Source organism: Eptatretus burgeri, chromosome 8 (assembly GCF_056783735.1).
Source record: "Eptatretus burgeri isolate ZD-2024b chromosome 8, Ebu_testis_v1, whole genome shotgun sequence".
Taxonomy (NCBI): domain Eukaryota; kingdom Metazoa; phylum Chordata; class Myxini; order Myxiniformes; family Myxinidae; genus Eptatretus; species Eptatretus burgeri.
In genome coordinates, this window is record NC_140968.1 from 43,813,086 (window position 1) to 43,830,574 (window position 17,489).

Sequence of the window (17,489 nt, forward strand, 5' to 3'; positions counted from 1 at the left end):
ACAAGCCTTGATATCTGTATTAAAAAGTGATTCATGGAGTTTTTACATTTAACATTACCTTTGCTCTACGCTATTGCTCCAGGCTGCAAACAGATCCCGTATAATAAATTGGCTAGAAATCCACCACCTCCCTTTAACATGCTCTCATCTCAGGATATATTGTTGAGACTTCAGAGCTGCAGGGCTTTCAGCATTTTAGAGATTGGAGATGGAACCATTGCCTTGGCCACGAAAACCCAGACAATAGACTCAGCAACTTCATAAAAAGGGCAAATTTACATCCATTGTTTCCACAGTGAATACAAATTCTGAAACTTCATTGTTCATTTCCACCCAAGATGAGCAGATGAGGTTTTGGCATAGCTTTGATATGCCTGCCTGTATGCTATTATGTTCATAGCTTGCAAACCGTGTCATTTAACAAAGAATAACAAGGAACTTTGAAACAAGAGGCCATTCAACCCATCATGCCTGTACTACTCCAACACCAGACCAAGCAAATCCATCTGAGGCACAGACCCAATCTCAATTGGAAGAGGGAAACAATATTTAAACGAAAAGTATTTTTTTCTTAAACTATGACCGAACTTTTTTGTTGTTTTTTTAATTTTTATTTAATTTTTGGTGAGGGGTCACAGCATGAAGGCAGTTGTGGGGTGAGGAATTCACAAAAAATGTGAATACCCTCCGATTAACCCTCCCACAGACATCACAATCACTACAGATGTATACGATCCTGGCGATATCCAGCTATATCCAATGCTTCAATGTACAGCACCTATCTAATTCCAATTTAAACATATCCACTCTTTTTGCTAAGCCTGGTGTTGGCTCAGTCGTTAGGGTAGCAGCTTGGGATCCAAGGGCCCTGAGTTCAAGCCCTGTTGGCCGCTGAATTAATACACACCAGTGGGGTTGACTCAGCCTGTCATCCTTCCGAGGTCAGCAAATTGAGTACCAGCTTGCTGGGATAATTGAGCCATTTGAGTATCCTGCGATGGAGTGGCAACCCGTCCAGGATTGTGCCCAACAGCCCAGGAAACTGCTTGGGCAGCACCAACACTCTCTGTAGAGAGTATATTTCCAACTATTATTATTATTAGGGTACCCTGTGAGTACAGGGTACCCTATTGTTTTTCTTCTGTTTATTATTACGCATTATTATTAGGGTACCCTGTCAGTACAGGGTACCCTATTGTTTTTCTTATGTTTATTAGGGTACCCTGTCAGTACAGGGTACCCTATTGTTTTTCTTATGTTTATTAGGGTACCCTGTGAGTACAGGGTACCCTATTGTTTTTCTTCTGTTTATTATTACGCATTATTATTATTATTCTTCCGCCGGCATTTTGCACCCTTTTTCGCTTGAAAAATCATTTTCTCTGGAACACTAAGTCCGATCGACAGGAAATTTTCACCATAGTATGTATCTTTTTTGATAGCACAATCACGTTATAATTATGACGTCATTGGTCACGTGGTACGGTCGCCATCTTGAAAAAAGCGATAAACTTTGGACATCTGTATCTCGGAAACCGTGCAATGGAAAAAATTTTCGTTTGATACATTTTACTAAGCTCCCTATGGGGAACACGTGTGATTTTTCGTGACGTCATAGGTGAAGCGATATACCGGTGAAAATTCGTCAAGTAGAACGCCATATGGGAAAAATCTGAAAAATTCTGAGCATCATCTACGCCAAAAATCACTGACGAAAATGTTTTTTGACGTCATCGATGACGTAATTCGGCCGCCATCTTGTTTTTTAGTGTTTTTTTTTTAAATCTTCTTCTCCAGAACGGCTATGCAGATTAAGGCGAAACTTTACACGCACATTCCCGCTGAGGTCCTCTTTCAAGTTTGTTAATTTGTTGTTGATACGTCACATGGTTTGGCGGCCATCTTGAAAAAACCCTAAAACCTTCAAACATCTTCTTCTCCAGAAGCGCTGGTCCAATGAAGGCGAGATTTCAGAACTATATTCGTGACATGTATGCGATGCAAGTTTGTTAATTTCAAAGTGATAGGTCACATGGTTTGGCCGCCATGTTGGATTTAAGAAAAATATTAAATAAAGTTTTCTCTGGTATTTCATAAGCCATCGAAGCGAAAATTTGCAAGTGCCTTCCTCGCTCAAGTCTGCATACATGGTAAAAATTTTTACCTCAGAAGTCACATGGTTTGGCGGCCATCTTGGATAGAAAAATAGACTTTATCCGATTTACACAAAACTTCACACACTTGTTCGGGTCGACGATGGAAAGCAGAATTTAAATTCATGATATCCTCGGTCACAAGGTTCGGCAGCCATCTTGGATTGAAAATGAATAAATTTTAAAAATCTTCTTCTCCAGAAGGGCAAGACAGATGAAGACGAAACTTCACAGATATATTCCCCATGAGGTCCTTTCTCAAGTTTGTTAATTTGTTTTTGATCGGTCACATGGTTTGGCGGCCATCTTGAAAAAACCCGAAAACCTTCAAACATCTTCTTCTCCAGAAGCGTTGGCCCAATGAAGGGGAGATTTCAGAACTATATTCGGGACAGGAAGGCGATATAAGTTTGTTAATTTCGAATTGATAAGTCACATGGTTTGGCCGCCATCTTGGATTTCAGAAAAATATTAAATAATGTTTTCTCTGGAACCGCTTAACCAAACGAATCGAAAATTTGTAATTATCATCTAGCAGGCAGTATGCACGCTTGGTAAAAATTATGATGTCACACGTCACATGGTTTGGCGGCCATCTTGGATTGAAAAACGCACCTTTACCGATTAACACGAAACTTCACGTACGTGTTCCAATACCCAGTTGGAAGCAGAATATACATTTCTGATGTCATAGGTCACATGGTTCGTCAGCCATCTTGGATTGAAAAACAATATCTTCAAACGTCTTTTTCTCTGAAACGGCTGAACAGATCCAGGCGAAACTCCACCACTATGACCGCCTCTCCATGACGAATAAAAAGTTCCCACCCCCTTTTGAGGTACGATGCAACGTTTGGCAGCCATATTGGATTGAAGGAAAAATATTAATTAATGTTTACTCTGGAACTACTGCATCAATAAATGTGAAACATCAAGTTTATGGTGGAACGCTCATGCGGAATGAGGGTTTGAAATTTCAACGCGATCGGGCCCAGGGTTTGGCAGCCATGTTGGTTTTAAGAAAAATATTAAATAATGTTTTCTCTGGAACTGCTTAACCTGGAGAAGCGAAAATTTGCAGTTATCATCCACCATCGTGTTTGCACACGTGGTGCAAATTATGACATCACAAGTCACATGGTTTGGCCGCCATCTTGGATTGAAGGATAAATATTAATTAATGTTTACTCTGGAACCGCTGCCTCTATATATGCGAAACTTCAGATTTATAATTCAGGTGACATGCGAAATAAAAGTTTAAAATTTCAACCTGATCGGTCACGCGGTTTGGGAGCCAGAATTATTTAATTATTTGAATCTGGAAGCCAGTAATAACGAAATTGAATGCTTTGTGCTGCCCGGTTCGTAACTCATCTGTTCCGTGCCGTCTCGAAGCAGGCCTGTGTTTGTATCACTATTAAATAATGTTTTCTCTGGCACCGCTTATCCTTTCAATGCCAAACTTTGCGACTGTCATCTGCAGAAAGTCCCATGTTGTATCAAAGGCGGACGGACTGGGTACCCGGTCATCACTGCCAGCAGTTATAAAGTGGCAGTTCTAGTTATTATTATTTTTCTTTTTCCGCCGGCATTTTGCACCCTTTTTCGCTTTAAAAATCATTTTCTCTGGGATACTAAGTCCGATCGACACAAAATTTTCACCACAGTATGTATCTTTTTTGATAGCACAATCACGTTATAATTATGACGTCATTGGTCATGTGGTGCGGGCGCCATCTTGAAAAAAACGATAAACTTTGGACCTCTGTATCTCAGAAACCCTGCAATGGAAAAATTTTTCGTTTGATACATTTTACTAAGCTCCCTATGGGGAACACGTGTGATTTTTCGTGACGTCATAGGTGAAGCGATATACCGGTGAAAATTCGTCAAGTAGAACGCCATATAGGAAAAATCTGAAAAATTCTGAGCATCATCTACGCCAAAAATCACTGACGAAAATGTTTTTCTTGACGTCATCGATGACGTAATTAGGCCGCCATCTTGTTTTTTAGTGTTTTTTTTTTTTAAATCTTCTTCTCCAGAACGGCTGTGCAGATTGAGGCGAAACTTTACAGGCACATTCCCCCTGAGGTCCTCTTTCAAGTTTGTTAATTTGTTGTTGATACGTCACATGGTTTGGCGGCCATCTTGAAAAAACCTGAAAACCTTCAAACATCTTCTTCTCCAGAAGCGCTGGTCCAATGAAGGCGAGATTTCAGAACTATATTCGTGAGATGTATGCGATGCAAGTTTGTTAATTTCAAAGTGATAGGTCACATGGTTTGGCCGCCATGTTGGATTTAAGAAAAATATTAAATAATGTTTTCTCTGGTATTTCATAAGCCATCGAAGCGAAAATTTGCAAGTGCCTTCCTCCCTCAAGTCTGCATACATGGTAAAAAATTTTACCTCAGAAGTCACATGGTTTGGCGGCCATCTTGGATAGAAAAATAGACTTTATCCGATTTACACGAAACTTCACACACTTGTTCGGGTCGACGATGGAAAGCAGAATTTAAATTTATAATATCATAGGTCACAAGGTTCGGCAGCCATCTTGGATTGAAAATGAATAAATTTTAAAAATCTTCTTCTCCAGAAGGGCAAGACAGATGAAGACGAAACTTCACACATATATTCCCCATGAGGTCCTTTCTCAAGTTTGTTAATTTGTTCTTGATCGGTCACATGGTTCGGCGGCCATCTTGAAAAAACCCTAAAACCTTCAAACATCTTCTTCTCCAGAAGCGCTGGTCGGATGAAGGGAGATTTCAGAACTATATTCGGGACACGTAGGCGATATAAATTTGTTAATTTCGAATTGATACGTTAGACGGTTTGGCCGCCATCTTGGATTTAAGAAAAATATTAAATAATGTTTTCTCTGGAACCGCTGAACCAAACGAATCGAAAATTTGTAATTATCATCTACCATCATGTATGCACGCATGGTAAAAATTATGACATCACACGTCACATGGTTTGGCGGCCATCTTGGATAGAAAAACGCACCTTTACCGATCAACACGAAACTTTACAAACGTGTTCCAATACCCAGTTGGAAGCAGAATGTAAATTTCTGATGTCAGAGGTCACATGGTTCGTCAGCCATCTTGGATTGAAAATGAATAAATTTTAAAAATCTTCTTCTCCAGAAAGGCAAGACAGATTAAGCCGAAACTTCACACATATATTCCCCATGAGGTCCTTTCTCAAGTTTGTTAATTTGTTCTTGATTGGTCACATGGTTTGGCGGCCATCTTGAATTTACCTTAAAACCTTCAAACATCTTCTTCTCCAGAACACCTGATCTGATCAAGGGGAAACTTCACACCCCTATTGCACATGAGTAGGGAATACAAGTTTGTTAATTTCTAATTGATAGGTCACATGGTTTGGCAGCCATGTTGAATTTAAGAAAAATATTAAATAATGTTTTCTCTGGAACTGCTTAACCTATCGAAGCGAAAATTTGCGGCTGTCATCCTCCATGATATCTGCATACATGGTAAAAATTATGAGGTCACAAGTCACATGGTTTGGCCGCCATCTTAGATTGAAGGATAAATATTAATTCATGTTTACTCTGGAACCACTACTTCTATATATGCGAAACTTCATATTTATAATTTAGGCTACATGTGAAACAAAAGTTTAAAATTTCAACCTGATCGGCCGTGTGGTTTGGCAGCCAGAATTATTTAATTATTTGAATCTGGTCGCCAGTAATAAGGAAATTGAACGCTTTGTGCTGCCCGGTTCGTAACTCGTCTGTTCCGCGCCGTTTCGAAGCAGGCCTGTGTTTGTATCACCATTAAATAATGTTTTCTCTGGCACCGCTTATCCGATAAATGCGAAACTTTGCGACTATGATTTAAGTCTCATGTTGTATCAGTTGTCTCAAAGGCGGACACTTCTGGGTACCCGGTCATCACTGCCAGCAGTTATAAAGTGGCAGTTCTAGTTAGGGTACCCTGTCAGTACAGGGTACCCTATTGTTTTTCTTATGTTTATTATTATTATTATTTTTCTTTTTCCGCCGGCATTTTGCACCCTTTTTCGCTTTAAAAACCATTTTCTCTGGGACACTAAGTCCGATCGAGACAAAATTTTCACCACAGTATGTATCTTTTTTGATAGCACAATCACGTTATAATTATGACGTCATTGGTCACGTGGTACGGGCGCCATCTTGAAAAAAACGATAAACTTTGGACCTCTGTATCTCAGAAACCGTGCAATGGAAAAATTTTTCGCTCGATACGTTTTACTAAGCTCCCTATGGGGAACACGTGTGATTTTTCATGACGTCATAGGTGAAGCGATATACCGGTGAAAATTCGTCAAGTAGAACGCCACATGGGAAAAATCTGAAAAATTCTGAGCATCATCTACGCCAAAAATCACTGACGAAAATGTTTTTCTTGACGTCATCGATGACGTAATTCGGCCGCCATCTTGTTTTTTAGTGTTTTTTTAAAAAAATCTTCTTCTCCAGAACGGCTATGCAGATTGAGGCGAAACTTTACACGCACATTCCCCCTGAGGTCCTCTTTCAAGTTTGTTAATTTGTTGTTGATACGTCACATGGTTTGGCGGCCATCTTGAAAAAACCCTAAAACCTTCAAACATCTTCTTCTCCAGAAGCGCTGGTCCAATGAAGGCGAGATTTTAGAACTATATTCGTGACATGTATGCGATGCAAGTTTGTTAATTTCGAAGTGATAGGTCACATGGTTTGGCCGCCATGTTGGATTTAAGAAAAATATTAAATAATGTTTTCTCTGGAATTTCATAAGCCATTTAAGCGAAAATTTGCAAGTGCCTTCCTCCCTCAAGTGTGCATACATGGTAAAAAATTTTTACCTCAGAAGTCACATGGTTTGGCGGCCATCTTGGATAGAAAAATAGACTTTATCCGATTTACACGAAACTTTACACACTTGTTCGGGTCGTCGATGGAAAGCAGAATTTAAATTTATGATATCATAGGTCACAAGGTTCGGCAGCCATCTTGGATTGAAAATGAATAAATTTTAAAAATCTTCTTCTCCAGAAGGGCAAGACAGATGAAGACGAAACTTCACACATATATTCCCCATGAGGTCCTTTCTCAAGTTTGTTAATTTGTTCTTGATCGGTCACATGGTTCGGCGGCCATCTTGAAAAAACCCTAAAACCTTCAAACATCTTCTTCTCCAGAAGCGCTGGTCAGATGAAGGGGAGATTTCAGAACTATATTCGGGACACGTAGGCGATATAAGTTTGTTAATTTCGAATTGATACGTTAGACGGTTTGGCCGCCATCTTGGATTTAAGAAAAATATTAAATAATGTTTTCTCTGGAACTGCTGAACCAATCGAATCGAAAATTTGTAATTATCATCTACCATCGTGTATGCACGCATGGTAAAAATTATGACATCACACGTCACATGGTTTGGCGGCCATCTTGGATAGAAAAACGCACCTTTACCGATTAACACGAAACTTTACAAACGTGTTCCAATACCAAGTTGGAAGCAGAATATAAATTTCTGATGTCATAGGTCACATGGTTCGTCAGCCATCTTGGATTGAAAAACAATATCTTCAAACGTCTTTTTCTCTGAAACGGCTGAACAGATCCAGGCGAAACTCGACCACTATGACCGCCTCTCCATGACGAATAAAAAGTTCTCACCCCCTTTTGAGGTATGACGCAACGTTTGGCAGCCATATTGGATTGAAGGAAAAATATTAATTAATGTTTACTCGTGAACTAGTGCATCAATAAATGTGAAACATCAAGTTTATGGTGGAACGCTCATGCGGAATGAGGATTTGAAATTTCAACGGGATCGGGCCCAGGGTTTGGCAGCCATGTTGGTTTTAAGAAAAATATTAAATAATGTTTTCTCTGGAACTGCTTAACCTGGAGAAGCGAAAATTTGCAGTTATCATCCACCATCGTGTTTGCAAACGTGTTGCAAATTATGACATCACAAGTCACATGGTTTGGCCGCCATCTTGGATTGAAGGATAAATATTAATTAATGTTTACTCTGGAACCGCTGCTTCTATATATGCGAAACTTCACATTTATAATTCAGGTGACATGCCAAACAAAAGTTTAAAATTTCAACCTGATCGGTCACGCTGTTTGGGAGCCAGAATTATTTAATTATTTGAATCTGGAAGCCAGTAATAACGAAATTGAATGCTTTGTGCTGCCCGGTTCATAACTCGTCTGTTCCGCGCCCTCTCGAAGCAGGCCTGTGTTTGTATCACTATTAAATAATGTTTTCTCTGGCACCGCTTATCCTTTCAATGCGAAACTTTGTGACTGTCATCTGCAGAAAGTCCCATGTTGTATCAAAGGCGGACGGACTGGGTACCCGGTCATCACTGCCAGCAGTTATAAAGTGGCAGTTCTAGTTATTATTATTATTTTTCCGCCGGCATTTTGCACCCTTTTTCGCTTTAAAAATCATTTTCTCTGGAACACTAAGTCCGATCGACAGGAAATTTTCACCGTAGTATGTATCTTTTTTGATAGCACAATGACGTTATAATTATGACGTCATTGGTCACGTGGTACGGTCGCCATCTTGAAAAAAGCGATAAACTTTGGACATCTGTATCTCGGAAACCGTGCAATGGAAAAATTTTTCGTTTGATACATTTTACTAAGCTCCCTATGGGGAACACGTGTGATTTTTCGTGACGTCATAGGTGAAGCGATATACCGGTGAAAATTCGTCAAGTAGAACGCCATATAGGAAAAATCTGAAAAATTCTGAGCGTCATCTACACCAAAATTCATCGTCAAAAATGTTTTTTTTGACGTCATCGATGACGTAATTCGGCCGCCATCTTGTTTTTTAGTGTTTTTTTTTTTAAATCTTCTTCTCCAGAAGGGCTAGGCAGATTAAGGCGAAACTTTACAGGTACATTCCCCCTGAGGTCCTCTTTCAAGTTTGTTAATTTGTTGTTGATATGTCACATGGTTTGGCGGCCATCTTGAAAAAACCCTAAAACCTTCAAACATCTTCTTCTCCAGAAGCGCTGGTCCAATGAAGTCGAGATTTCAGAACTATATTCGTGACATGTATGCAATGCAAGTTTGTTAATTTCGAAGTGATAGCTCACATGGTTTGGCCGCCATGTTGGATTTAAGAAAAATATTAAATAATGTTTTCTCTGGAATTTCATAAGCCATCGAAGCAAAAATTTGCAAGTGCCTTCCTCCCTCAAGTCTGCATACATGGAAAAAAAATTTACCTCAGAAGTCACATGGTTTGGCGGCCATCTTGGATAGAAAAATAGACCTTATCCGATTTAGACGAAACTTCACACACTTGTTCGGGTCGATGCTGGAAAGCAGAATTTAAATTTATGATATCCTCGGTCACAAGGTTCGGCAGCCATCTTGGATTGAAAATGAATAAATTTTAAAAATCTTCTTCTCCAGAAGGGCAAGACAGATTAAGACGAAACTTCACACATATATTCCCCATGAGATCCTTTCTCAAGTTTGTTAATTTCTTCTTGATCGATCACATGGTTTGGCGGCCATCTTGAAAAAACCCTAAAACCTTCAAACATCTTCTTCTCCAGAAGCGCTGGTCCAATGAAGTCGAGATTTCAGAACTATATTCGGAACATGTATGCGATGCAAGTTTGTTAATTTCGAAGTGATAGGTCACATGGTTTGGCCGCCATGTTGGATTTAAGAAAAATATTAAATAATGTTTTCTCTGGTATTTCATAAGCCATCGAAGCGAAAATTTGCAAGTGCCTTCCTCGCTCAAGTCTGCATACATGGTAAAAAAATTTTACATCAGAAGTCACATGGTTTGGCGGCCATCTTGGATAGAAAAATAGACTTGATCCGATTTACACGAAATTTCACACACTTGTTTGGGTCGACGATGGAAAGCAGAATTTAAATTTATGATATCATAGATCACAAGGTTCGGCAGCCATCTTGGATTGAAAATGAATAAATTTTAAAAATCTTCTTCTCCAGAAGGGCAAGACAGATGAAGACGAAACTTCACACGTATATTCCCCATGATGTCCTTTCTCAAGTTTGTTAATTTCTTCTTGATCGGTCACAAGGTTTGGTGGCCATCTTGAAAAAACTCTAAAACCTTCAAACATCTTCTTCTCCAGAAGCGCTTGTCGGATGAAGGGCAGATTTCAGAACTATATTCGGGACATGTAGGCGATATAAGTTTGTTAATTTCGAATTGATACGTCACATTGTTTGGCCGCCATCTTGGATTTAAGAAAAATATTAAATAATGTTTTCTCTGGAACCGCTTAACCTAACGAATCGAAAGTTTGCAATTATCATCTAGCATCGTATGTGCAAGCGTGGTAAAAATTATGATGTCACACGTCACATGGTTTGGCGGCCATCTTGGATAGAAAAACGCACCTTTACCGATTGACACGAAACTTCACAAACGTGTTCCAATACCCAGTTGGAAGCAGAATATAAATTTGTGATGTCATAGGTCACATGGTTCGTCAGCCATCTTGGATTGAAAAATAATATCTTAAAACGTCTTTTTCTCTGAATCGACTGAACAGATCCAGGCGAAACTCCACCATTATGACCGCCTCTCCATGACGAATAAAAAGTTCTCACCCCCTTTTGAGGTACGACGCAACGTTTGGCAGCCATAGTGGATTGAAGGAAAATATTAATTAATGTTTACTCTGGAACTACTGCATCAATAAATGTGAAACATCACCTTTATGGTGGAACAGTCATGCGGAATGAGGATTTGAAATTTCAACGGGATCGGGCCCAGGGTTTGGCAGCCATGTTGGTTTTAAGAAAAATATTAAATAATGTTTTCTCTGGAAGTGCTTAACGTGGAGAAGCAAAAATTTGAAGTTATCATCCACCATCGTGTTTGCAGACGTGGTGCAAATTGTGACATCACAAGTCACATGGTTTGGCTGCCATCTTGGATTGAAGGATAAATATTAATTAATGTTTACTCTGGAACCACTGCATCTATACATGCGAAACTTCACATTTATAATTCAGGCAACATGCGAAACAAAAGTTTAAAATTTCAACCTGATCGGTCACGCGGTTTGGGAACCAGAATTATTTAATTATTTGAATCTGGAAGCCAGTAATAACGAAATTGAACGCTTTGTGCTGCCCGGTTCGTAACTCGTCTGTTCCGCGCCGTTTCGAAGCAGGCCTGTGTTTGTATCACCATTAAATTATGTTTTCTCTGGCACCACTTATCCTTTCAATGCGAAAATTGCGACTCTGATTTAAGTCCCATGTTGTATCAAAGGCGGACGGACTGGGTACCCGGTCATCACTGCCAGCAGTTATAAAGTGGCAGTTCTAGTTATTATTATTATTACTCTTTTTGCTGCTACTATCCTTCCAGGACAGTAATTCTTAACCTGAGGGGAAATTTTCGGATTTCAGGAGGAAAATTATTTTTTAGGTTGAACAATTTACAAACTATTTATTGCATTGAATACATCGTCCGAATACACTTCCCAAGTGATGAAAAATTAGCGGAACAAAAATTCACTGAAAGTTAATGTACTTATTTGGCAACACTATAAAAGAAAATATCATACTACGACAGTCAACACAACAGATTTTAGGAATACGAATGTTAAAATAATATAAGACTGTTAATGTTATGCAATAAATTGTGTATCAATATTTTTATGAAAATATTTATTGGAATAATTTTTTTAAATAAATTTTAGTTTTTAAATCAATTTAGTGTTGATAATGTGGTGGTGGGGGGAATATCATTATTCGGCAATTTTAAAGGGGGAAACAATACTAAAAAGGTTAAGAAACCCTGTCCTCGGATGACCTTTCCATGCATATGACTGAATGAAAGACCCCTCCATCTCTTATTACTGTCATAACGTTCCTCTTCTTTAATCCCAGGCATATCACTGGTCATATCACTGTCTATTCTGCTGAAAAACTCCTCAAATTGTACAGCTATATCACACAGGGTTATCTCAGAAAAATACTTAGAATATGGATGTAAAAATTGGTATCAGAATAATGAAAGATAAACATATAAAACAGCATTGATGCATATTGTCTTTTGGAAGGATAAATCACAGTAAAGATTAAATTATTTGTCAATCAATATTATTTTTTGGACGAGTAAGATGACAATTTTTGATGTGCATGGATTAAGGAGAATAGTAGAGCTATAACAATGATGAAGATCATCTGAGCAATGTGGGTCATACATGTGCAAGAAAATATATTAACCTTGAAAATAAGATTTGGACATATGTGGAGATGAGATGTTCATGGTTCATTACCTTGGAATTCTGGAGGGAAGAGCAGAATCTGGGTAGAGTTACAAAGTTGTACACAAAAGGAAGAAGTAGTAATGCTGTGGAAAGGAAGAGAGAAGAGAGTACGTATATTGAACGAGTGAAGATGGACAGGAAGACAGGATAATTTATGGAGGAAGACATTGGGGGTTTTAATGAATGCACCTTTGATCGAGAGAAGCTGTTTAAAGATGGACACCGAAGAGAACACGTGCAACAAATCCTGATTGGAGGTGGCAGATGAGTGACAGGCCACCAACTTCTCCTCGAGAACAAGTCAAAGGAGCTTGCAAATCCCTTTAATTCTGAGACATGGTTATGAAAGCTTAATACTCAAACTCAACAGCATCAGTAAACCATGTAGGGAGAACACCATGGTGTAAAAGCAATTCATGATCTCTTCTACCCAGTGACCCCATTTCCAAGCACTCCCTTTTTCCAGGTTGTGATTTTTAGCTCGCCTGTTCGAAGAACAGAGAGCTATAGCGATACCCCCAGCGTGGGCCTCAGCGTGAAAATGTCAAATTTTTTGTATTACGGAAAAACTCCTCGACGGATTTCGACGAAACTTGGTGGAGGGGTTAGTTATGGTCCGAGGATCATGTCATTAGATTTTGGACTTGGTCCCCCCCCCAAAAAAAATTGTTAGAGAAAACTTTTTTTTGCATTTCTACATGTTTTAAGTGATTTCCAACCCCCCCCCCCAAAAAAAAAATTGTTAGAGAAAAAAAAATTTTGAAACTTTTTTTTCAACAAGATTTCGATTTTTTTTTTTTTTTTGCATTTCTACATGTTTTAAGTGATTAGGATTTCGACGAAACTTGGTGAGGGGGGTTAGGTATGGTCCAAGGATCATGCCATTAGATTTTGGACTTGGTCCCCCCCCCAAAAAAAAATTGTTAGAGAAAAAAAAATTTTTTTTGCATTTCTACATGTTTTAAGTGATTTCCAACCCCCCCACCCCCCAAAAAAAAATGTTAGAGAAAAAGAATTTTTTTTTTGCATTTCTACATGTTTTAAGTGATTTCCAACCCCCCCCCCAAAAAAAATTGTTAGAGAATTATAAAAAATATTAATTATTAGACGTCTTTTAAAAACGATAAATGTATAAACAGGCAAGCATTGGGTGGCTTTGACACCAACTCTGGTTTTTCCCCCTTCACCCTCACCTGTTTTTGTTTGTTAGTTGTTGGTTGGTTTGTTCCTTTTCTGCTTTATCCCAACTCCTCCTGCCTCTTGTTGTGTTTCAGCTTATGTGCAGCTTCTTCAACCCCATGCGTCCTTCTCCCCCTACCCTTGATCTCACTCTCACTTCTTCTCTGCTGTTGGTGTTTCCCTTTTTCCACTTTGTTTCCTTCCATTCTGCTATACCTCTTCCAGAGCCTCAATCATTCATGTGTACAAAAAAAACTTCTATTAAACAGATAACACAATCTTTGCACACTGGGATATGCCTGGTGTTGGCTTAATGATTAGGGTGGTGGGTTTGGGACCCCAGGATCATGAGCTCAAATCCTGCTTGGCTGTTGAATTAATATCAGGTGGGGTTGATTCTACCTGTCATCCTTTTGAGGTTGGCAAAAATGAGTACCAACTTGCTGGTATCCTGCGATGGAGTGGTGACCTGTCCAGGATTGTGCCTAGTAGCCCAGGAGACTGCTTAGGCAGCACCAATGCTCTGCACAGAGTATGGTCCCAATGGATGGATGGTACACTGGGAGCATTTGGAGAGTTGGATTTGGTACAACAAAGGATGTTTTCCTGTAACACTTTAAAGGACAGTTCCTTAGTGTGATTAGGCAAAGATGGACTGATAACCATACAAGAGAGCTGCAGTAATTGAGTTTCTGCCAAGGACTGGTCTTACAAAGGGTGAAAAGCGGCAGAAGCAGTCAACAAAATCAATGTTTTGTTGTTGTTGTTGTTGTTGTTTTATCCAAGACAAAGGCAGCGATGCAAATTCAAGACCGAGCCATCTTATAATTTTATGGAAATTTCTGAAAATCTGAAGTGCACTGCAATACCCTTTAACCGTCAAATAAATTACAAGGCATTATCAAATTTGTAATACAGCACAGTACTCGCGGGCAAATTCAAAACGTGATTGTTGGAAAACATAAAAGAGATTAAATAACCAATGAAATGAAATGCACTGACGATGTATCACAGCCAGTCCTGTAGCTGGAGGGAACAGCTGCCTTCTCTACCTCTGGAGTGAATTTTGTGAATATCACTGAAGATACATATAAACACTTTAATGTTGCCATTTTTTCCATGCAAGATGTGAAGTGAAAAAATTGGTTCAGGTCGGATATAGCGTTTCAATATTTATGAGCAATATTATACACTTTGGCACAAGCAGGATGATAGAGTAAGAAATAAACAACTTAAAAGGTTATATCATCCAGCAAGATATTTTATCCTTCATAACATTCTCAGACTTATCCAAAAGGAAAATGTTTCTCAATCATTAAACCATTCCAACAAATAACTGGAGTTCTCTTTCTTAATCAGGATAAAATAAGTTTGTCATAAAACCAGACAATTCTAAATATTTGTTGATTTAAATTTTTTAAAGGATGTTATATGTACCATAGGCTTATAGAAATTTACTGATGTCCACATGGAAAAGCTAATGTTCCCACTTTAGCTGTTCATCACTCTGTGAAAATGATCAAGTGTTGAATATGAGTACGGTGTATGCCTCGTGTCAAGGCCCATGCAATAATGCTCCGAAAATGAGATCACATATTCAATAGTGTCTTCAAAACGTTTATTATCGAGGGGGTGAAAGGTTTAGGTCGAAAAATGTAATTTCTCTTTCCGACACAAACATAAAAGGTATACCGTACATCTAGATAGCAAATTATTACTTTGAGCCATCTTCAGATAAAGACGAGCCAACCCGTCGCTTCACTGACAGGTTTAATCAAAAGATGGCATGTTGTACTTCACCAACATATTGCATGTCTATCTGTGAATGTAAATGAGGATGTAAAATGAAGTGAAACGCATGAAGAATGGATCTTATAGAACACTTAGTTGTGGTTGCTGCTGTTGTGGTGGTAGTAGTTGCTGTTTGGTGGTAGAGGATTCTTGACATGTTCATCTCTTACCTGGACGTTTTGCGGCATGACAGAGGTCCACTTGCAGAATTTTGGATGATATATGTGGACATAGTTGAGATTCTCCTCGGACTTAATTATTCCAGCAGACCGAGAGGGTGACCTCAACTTTCTTTACCTTTCATGTATTTGAAACATGATTCCTTGGTGCCTTGCCATGGACAAAACCAATTCTTTGAGGTATCTTCCTTTCTATTATGCTCAGATGTCATGGTTGAACGAGACCTGTCCACACTTGCATGAATACTTTCAAAATGGTGGATTCTCCGTTTAGCTAAGGCCGAAGTCGCATTTGCTCTCCGGCGAGGATACGGCGGCCGTACGCCCTCTGAATTGACAGAAACGTGCGGCGGCCGCAGAGTTTCTGAGGTGGCCTCAGGGTGGCCCTACGCCATATGGCTATATTTTACAGGCCGTAAGGTCGCCGTGGAATTATAGCGCGGAGTTATAACGTTTTTCATTTCTACATTCGCTGTAGCAATTCGACAAGCCGAAACAAAAGAACTGGTTAAAAAAAAGAAAAAAAAAAGAACCCACTCGTTCCCGTCCGTCTGGCCGCATGTTCGCCTTAGGGCCCCCCTGCGGTCCCCCTACGGTCGCCTTGCGGTCGCCTTGCGGTCGCCTTGCAGGCACCTTGCATCTGCCTTGAAAATTATATGGCTGCTGCGGGGACACCCTAAGGTCACCGTGCGACATCAAATCAAAGACCTACGGCACCCCCACGTTTTCGGTCTCCACAATTTATAAACACGCCGTGCGGCTCCCCGAAAAATAAAAATATATGTGACTGCTACATTGTGTGACCGTGGAAATACTGCGGCCGCCGTATAATTGCGAGTGGCCGTAGATTTTTGAGACCCCACGGCCACCGTGGCAAATGTGACTTAGGCCTGAGGAATAAAAATCCATTTGCAGATTGCCGTAGATCAGACCACTGAGGAAACGGTGAACAAAGACACACAGACTGCAGGAGGGACAAGTGGCTTCAGTCCCAAACCAGATACAGTTTCCTGCTATTATCTCACCGCTCAGTATGAGGCAGCAGCAATAAGGGAACTTTGGCATCATATCTCCATCCAAAGTCCTCAGCTCATCAGTCATGCAGACCTCAGGACAGCCGGCAAAAAGAGATATGTCTGATGTTGCTTCCTTGGTCAACCTCCTGGAGAACAACTGAACAAACCCATTTGGCAAAGATCCATGAGATCTTATGAGTATTTCCACTGGGGCAGTTGCACCACCTGGGGTTTCTGTTGACCTGCTGACAAACGTCTAAACTCTAAAGGGAGAAGAGGCATACGAAGATTTCCAAGAGCAGCGGATTCAAAAGGATGACTCTTTCCACAACACAATAAAGAAGCTTAAATTAAAAACCTTCAGTGAGATGAGAAATAAAAGTCAAATATGCAAATAGAGGCATAGTCTTGAAAGCTGTTCGAAGGTTGTTTGGGAACATAGTTCTCATTGCCAAAAACAGAAAACTCAAAATGTGTGATGTCCTATGTCACCCTCTTCGCCCTTTTTTATGTTTTTTATGGATAAGCACTGCAAAAAAAAAAAAACAGTGCCCACTTGTACCATGAAAGCACAGAGTATCAAAAATACAAGTGAAAGAATAATAATAATAGTAAAAGAAAAACAAGGTGATAGAATCGTACATTCAAAACAACATTATCATAAGTATACTCTATTAGACTTTAAGATATTTATGTGCTTTGGAGCAGAAAGCCTTGATCCCGGATGTTGTTGGGTGACCTACAGTGGCATCTGGTAAACTGTTCCACACTAGTATTATAGCGGGTCATACTGAACAAGTGACCAGTGACCACTCTCCATCTTGCCAGTAAGACACTGCACAGCACAGCTTCCA

General features: G+C 39.6%; 1 long non-coding RNA gene across 1 annotated transcript in view; it reads right to left on the bottom strand.

Moving 5' to 3' along the window:
* LOC147021625 (uncharacterized) overlaps positions 1–13,017 on the bottom strand; it is a 13,927-nt gene extending 910 nt beyond the window's left edge. The window contains exons 1-2 of the long non-coding RNA XR_015061379.1: positions 12,660–13,017; positions 12,480–12,553 (exon numbers count right to left, since the gene is read on the bottom strand). This is a non-coding gene — a long non-coding RNA (uncharacterized LOC147021625). The remainder of the gene's footprint in view (positions 1–12,479; positions 12,554–12,659) is intronic.
* Positions 13,018–17,489: the final 4,472 nt, after the last annotated feature.